This window comes from Magallana gigas, chromosome 7 (assembly GCF_963853765.1).
Source record: "Magallana gigas chromosome 7, xbMagGiga1.1, whole genome shotgun sequence".
NCBI classification, from domain to species: domain Eukaryota; kingdom Metazoa; phylum Mollusca; class Bivalvia; order Ostreida; family Ostreidae; genus Magallana; species Magallana gigas.
Window position 1 is genome coordinate 29,523,997 of NC_088859.1, and position 7,042 is coordinate 29,531,038.

The window sequence follows — 7,042 nt, forward strand, 5'->3', positions numbered from 1 at the left end:
TCTTGTGTAATGAAATCTAAACAGAACTTAAATCCAGACCGCCAGTCCAAAGTCTAATGACAGTCACACTTTTGATATCCATTAATTGTTTTAAAAACGTCCATATAGTATGTACAGTATTCAACAATATTTTTATTGCCGCCTAAAATGTTTACACATTAGTGTTAATTTGATTGACTTAATGTGAGTGAATGTACAACCGTTTGTCATTACAAAGCTTTGATGTTTACGGCTTGGATAGTGCATCATTCAAACGCTTCTATGACACGAATTCTTTGACAGTTTGGGACATTTTCAGTTAACGGAAGCGCCGATAGTCCTTTATTAGCCGGTCTTTTGACATAAGGCCATTACTCATTTATATGTGTTTAATGCATAATCATAAAGATGATTTATTTGTACTTGTATTGAAATGAAATTGACAATATTGACGATATCTTTGTAAATCTCGCTGTGGCTGTCACGAGAGCCATTTTAGATCAATCGATAGATGGTTGTACATTCGTTAAAATTATAATATTTCCCTCATCCAAATCTCTGTAATTTCCCTTTATGGTGGCAGAGTGATATAAAACTGATTGAATATACTTAGATATGTATCTATTAGACATTTAGTCTGATCTGCAAATTTACATGCATTGAAGCTTTGAAAAGAGAAATCTATAACTGAAATTGACAGGTAAATTATGTTAAATGCGCTTTTATGTTGAGCAGTGGGGTATTTAACTGCCATCGTTTTCTCTTTAATGGTCGTTTTGCCCTACAGTCAAAAGGGCTCTCACAAGCGGTCGTCAGCTAAGGGCAACTACAGTCAATGAGCATCCAAGTACTCTGTGGAGAGTTCACAGCAATGGAGCAAATCAAACAAACCAACCGTTCATAGAAAATCTTTGGGACAACCTTACTTTTTTGATATGCGCAGTTTAGATTTCATAAGACACAGAAAAGCAGTTTAAAATATCTAAAGTATAGGGTTTTTTCACCAGTTATTTTTTCCAAACGATTTATGTACATACACATGCACCCACTTTAAAAGAAAGTTCAATGCTTGTAAATGCACAAGTAAACTCTCGTGAATCAGAATAGCTCATTATTTTTATTTCAACTGGTTTTTTAGTCATATTTTATTCAGCCGTTTGAAGTTACATCGAATTCCCCGAGTCTGCTTTAAATTATAGAAGGTTACTGATATTAAGTGTCAACACATCGATATTTGCATTAGAAAGCCATTAAACCCTCATCATCGACTTTATTTGAATGTTCATTTGTATTTGTTTTAAACAAGTGTCATATTGAAGGAAGAAATTCTATCATAAATTCCCGCGTACATTTCATAAGCCCATTTCCGTCTAATGAAGTTTGGCACATTCATCATGTCGGTGCTATATTTCTGTATGAGTACCGACAATTTGTTGGCTTCCTCGGGGGAGGGGGGGGGGGTACAACGTGGAATAATGGTTGAATGGCGGCTGTGAATACGGAATTTATATATTTACCTTTTCCCCCTTTCTTTTTCATCGAGTTGTTCTTACTCCGATCCCGATCATATTTCTATATATCTGTCATGGTGGTCTTCTTCTTGTCAACATTGTAACTCGCATTACCATAGACTGTCGGCAGCTAACAGCTTATAGGTAATGCTATATCCTTGAGTTGTTTTTATTTTGGCTATTCATAATAACCCTGCGCTGTTTGAGATTCTTATTCATCTGTCATTTGTAATGGAATGGTGTTCCTTTTTTTCCCATCTACATGACATTCATACAATCTGCTTGACATTTGTAGGGTATATCGTACAGTAAGCTGTAAACTATAAATCAGTCAAAAGAAACTTGATAAAGAAGTAAAACGAAAAGTCTATCAAGTGTTGTTTTCCCTTCTAACATCTTGGGATGGATCATTTTTCTCCGGCCGATTTTTATTTTCTTCATACTGCGAAGCCCAAGTATCCTTTGCTCTAGTGCCAGTGGTAGGTCGCACAACTATGTTCAGTTCGTGAAATAGATGTCATAAAAATGCCAACGTTGGAAACCCTCAGTAAAAAAAAAATATGCATAAAATATTTGTTAAAACCGTAGTGTGTTGTGTCATTTAATGTCTGCTCTGTCAGTTGTCCAAAAAAAGGATTCATTGTGTCTTTAGGAAAGTGCACATGTCGAATATTTAAAGAAGAAATTTATTATGATGTTTTGCAAAAACTACGCTATAAATCCGTCACGGTCACACTGCCGACAGTGCGTGAACACACAAAAACCCCACAGTATACACCTTAAAATTCTCCCACGTCATAAAATTTAAGATTGATTTTTCAGTATTTCAAGGTGTGTGTTGTATGAGACGTTTTTTTAACTGTTCGGCTGTGTCGAATCATCTTTTTTGCTGTTTTTGTTTTATCCCTTTTTTGACACGTCAGGATAGTGGAGGATAGTAAAAGTTACCGCCCTTTTATGAAAGATCCGTAACGATTATATGCAATAAAACACGCATCGCTCTTTGTTATCAGTGTGTTAATGAATTAAATTTTATTTTATCTACAATTATCAATATTTGCATGGCATTTTTTTTATTCTGAAACTTGAATCAGTATGAAACACAATGAGTTGTTTTTTAAAGAATGTTGTTTAAAACGTTTAGAAATAAATTGCAACTGAGAGGTGAATTGATTTAATTCATATTGTGTGATGTTTCTAAAAATAATTTTCTTTATCAATTTTATACATTAAGAATAAAAAAGGGAAATTTTCTTGTTTAGAATTATTTTCATTTTTTTTATGCATACTAATACATGCATGTTACGATTTCCAAGGTTGAGATTTTTTTTTAGTAAAATATGTATTCTAGCTGCAATAACGTAGCCCTCTCCGATTTTTATATCTGATGTTTACTGGAGAGGGCGACAATTCCATAGGATCTCCGCAATGGTGCAAAATTAATTTTTTTATGCGACTGACTTCAGTCTGAAAAGATCCTTTTTATATTTGACTTCTTTTAGATAAAATGATTTTTGATTCAGGTTGATCAAACTAACCTTATATAAATCAAAACCAGATAAAACACATAAGCATGTTTACCAGTCGCCTTTTTCAGCAGCCATGACATTTCTCGCGTGATTTTATGGGATTTACGCTTGAAGTTTTGATGGGCTTGATAACGTGAATGTCAATGTACATAAGCGATCTTACCTCGTTCTATCAATAAACCATCATTCAAGGAAATGGTATATAATGGAAAATTCATATTTATACCGCGTTAATTATGTTTAAAATAGGGCAATTCCTATATTCAGTTCAAGATCCGCTCCTGAATTCTCATTTGCTTTCTCAAAATAAAACCGATCAAGGTCAGTAAACATGGCGGACAAATTCAACCTGCGTTATTGACATACACGAAAAATAACCGATATATGGACTATACTTGATATTTTCGGATTAATTTATGCCACACACAACTACAGTGTTTGAGTTCAGGAAAGAAATGCAAATGTCATTTATATTCGATTTGAGCCGAAATCGTTGCGGGAGTGAATCAATCCCGCACTTACACCATTACGGAGATCCTATGGAGTTGTAGCCCTCACCCAAAAAAACAAAAAACAAAAAAAACACACACACACAAAAAATCGGGGGAGGGCTACATTATTGCAGCTATATGTATACATGTACTAGTATAATTTGAATTAAATTGGATTTAATATTCACCCACTGGTTTGCGTTTTAGATCATGGATATTTGAAGACAAGTTAGTTTATAGATTCAGAGATTCAAAACACATGAAATGTAACTTCATAACGTTTTATGAAAGAGCACCAATAAGACAATTATTTTATTTGACAAAATAAAATATTAATATATATATATTATATATGTATATTATATAAGACATTCTACACTAATTTTGTTGTCTCAAAATTGTATAAAAATATACGCGTATTTGACAGTATTTCAATTCAAGATTTTGTGAAATACTTAAACACTGTAGAAACTATAACTCTTCTGTATTTTTGTGAAACAAAAGAAAAAAAGCATGAATTTGTCAACGCCAACGACGTTTTGAACATCAACAAAATCAAAACAGTGTAGACAATATTATCAGTTAGTGCATGGAATGTTACAGAACTTGGAATATCCATCATTAGATGATAGTAAGCCATATGATCGTGCAGCACCGCTCCCATAGACACAAAGTCTATACATCAAGAGCCTATATGTGTCGCCAAAGCTGACAACAAGGGACACCGAGGATTGCTGTTCAGTGCACGTGTACAAATAGCAATTGTCTTTACGGCTTTCCGGTGCATTGGTATATGAACGCCAGCATGTTCAATTTTTAAGATCAAATATCAAAAAATATTAAAGTTGACAAATCATAAAGCAGTTGCATACGAGTCTTATTACATGCAATTTCAACCGCTTTCATTGCTCCATGTTCTAAGGATATGACGTCTTACTTCCTCGAGCGCCATATTAGCGCGTCAGACGATTCATAAAACCTTCATTTTGTTTGATTTCGGAAAAATTTGAACAGTTTTATTTCCTAACGTGGCAACTAAATTACATGTGGTGATCCAGGAATAGTGTCATAATAGAGTTGCGTTGTATTTTTTAACAGTTTTTTTTAGAATTGCTTACACCCACTGAAATCTTGATAACATGGTTAGAGCATGCACTGTATAGGTTGTTTGCTCATCGATAGGTGTATGCCTTATTTGACCGAAACATGAAAATCCAGGACATCCGTCTAAATGTAAATATACATGCATGTATTTATGAATTTTCTCGTTTTTAAAATTTCAAGAAAAAATTATTAATGAACAGTTTTTAAATAAAAAAATTTTTTTTCAATGAAATAGGTTCTTTACAATTCCACGAAGTGTTTTCCTGATTCGATGACGTCTTCGTGCGTAATTTATATCTAATTCTTACAGGAAAAGAGTTCAGCTTGTGAATTAAAATATGAACCTTTTTGATGTCGAAAAAGATTTTGAAATTGATATTTATGATATAATTTGGGTTTTTTTTTAACTTTTGCCTTACTTTGTGCAATTAATGAGAAAGGTCTTTGTTCGAGTTTACCACAATTTTATTTTTACTAGGAAATCTGACGTGCAGTTTTTCTGGTAAACGATACTTGTGACCTTGCAGATTTCAGGAGGATGGTAATATTAGGTAAAGTTCTAACGTTTAAACAAACGTAATTAGAATTATCTGGATTTCAACTTTTAGCTGCATAATCCGAAGTTTTGGCTATCAAAATATTAAATAATGTTCCATACAAACCAATTATTTTAGAAAGTTATAGACTTTTCGTCTATTTACATCAGCAGAATCGATCTCATTTCAAAGCTGATATATTAAAAAAAAACCTCAAAAATCGCCTCCACGTCAGGGTCGAATTGTATTATGAGGCGAAATAAAGCGATACCCTTTTATGTCCTTTGTTTTGTTAAAAAAAATTTATTCATTGCAATATGGCTTAATTGACCGGGAAAACTACCGCAATGTCTTTTTATTATACACGTACTTAGCATAACTTTCGTCTAAAAGCGAACACAAAATTTGATATAAATCGGACCAAGCAGTTATGAATTTTGTATATTTTTACAAAAAAAATCCATTTTAATAAAATTTCTTATGAAGGTAAACATTGTGAAAACCTAAACCTCGTGACTTATATTGCAGATGTATCGCTGATGCTTTGAATAATTACGCTACCCATAAACCCATATGTAATAAAATCGTAGAAGAAAACATACATGGAGCTAATGTTTATTTTATTGTTTGTTTAGAAAGACGGTATACGTCAAAAATGGAGGTGTGTTCAGGTCGTCTTGGCTTTGGACTATGTTAGCAAGACCTGACTTTAATTTTTTTTAATGAAAATCCTCAAATTATGAATAAATATAATATGATTTCATACATTTCAAAATGAACCATCAATATATCGTAGTAGACGGGGCTGTAGCTTTTTATGTTGCACTAAACGGAACAAATAGCTGTATCGGATGTACATGTACAACGAGCAAGCGATTTCTTGGCAGGAGGGAAATATTTCCGCACCGAAACACCAAACACCGATCGATCAACATTCATTCCTAGTTAAGGCCATTTTGTAACATGTGCATTTTTTATTTAAAACTTGTATTTTGTTTTGCTTTGGCCCCGTGTCAAGTTGTTTACACTTCATGGCCAATGAGGCTATAATATAGCTTAAGCAAAGCACATTAGCAACCTTAATGACGTTTAACAATAAAAATATGATTCTATAATGCAGTAGTTTATTTGTTTGTTTGTTTGGATCTTTTTCTGGGGAACTTGATTAATTGAATTCAACAGTAAGCTAAGTGTTCTTTCTGAAAAAATCCCCTTCAATCCACTAAAAATTTGAATATCAGAGGTTAGGCTTTCTTTGAAACTGACAAAACCAACAACAAAAAAACCCTCAATCAAACGGCTTCTCTTTTGAAGATTGGTTGTCGAACAGAAACGTTGAGTGATAATTAACAAAATGATATGTTACTCTGACAGTTTAGAGAAATAAATTACACAGACCCCTTCGGGTCGTCATATGATTAGGACAGTAATTTGCACCTCTGCTATAGGGTTTCATGTTTTTCAGTGGCAGCCACTGCCTCTTGTCATTGTAAATCTAAACGGCGGCGCATTGCTTCTATCAGTCTGTCAGAGGCTTGATTCTAGATGTATGTAATCAAGATTTCTTGGTGTTCTCTCAGAATTTTCAATCGAACACAACCTTAAGATTTCAAGGCGAACCATCGCAAATAATGCTCACAATGTATACTTACCACCACCCCCCTCCGCTCTCTCTCAGCCCTTCCCCATCAATTCAATATTTTAGGAGTATTGTACATGTAGATCGGATAATGCTGTTACAAAAGATTTGTGCGTATATCAGAGTCTGTTTTTTTAGCTGGGAATTTTTCTTTAGGGAAACTGCAACTGCGCAGGAAAATCTCTTTTTTAGTGATTAATTGGAAAACATCAAGATGTGAGGCGCGCACTTGGCGTGACGTGATAAACGAATT

General features: G+C 33.8%; 1 long non-coding RNA gene across 1 annotated transcript; it reads left to right on the forward strand.

The window, feature by feature from the left end:
- Nucleotides 1-1,511: 1,511 nt before the first annotated feature.
- LOC117684433 (uncharacterized) lies at nt 1,512-6,229 on the forward strand. The gene is made up of 3 exons (XR_004598193.2): nt 1,512-1,634; nt 5,093-5,165; nt 5,786-6,229. It is a non-coding gene; the product is annotated as an uncharacterized lncRNA (long non-coding RNA).
- The last annotated feature ends 813 nt before the right edge of the window (nt 6,230-7,042 follow it).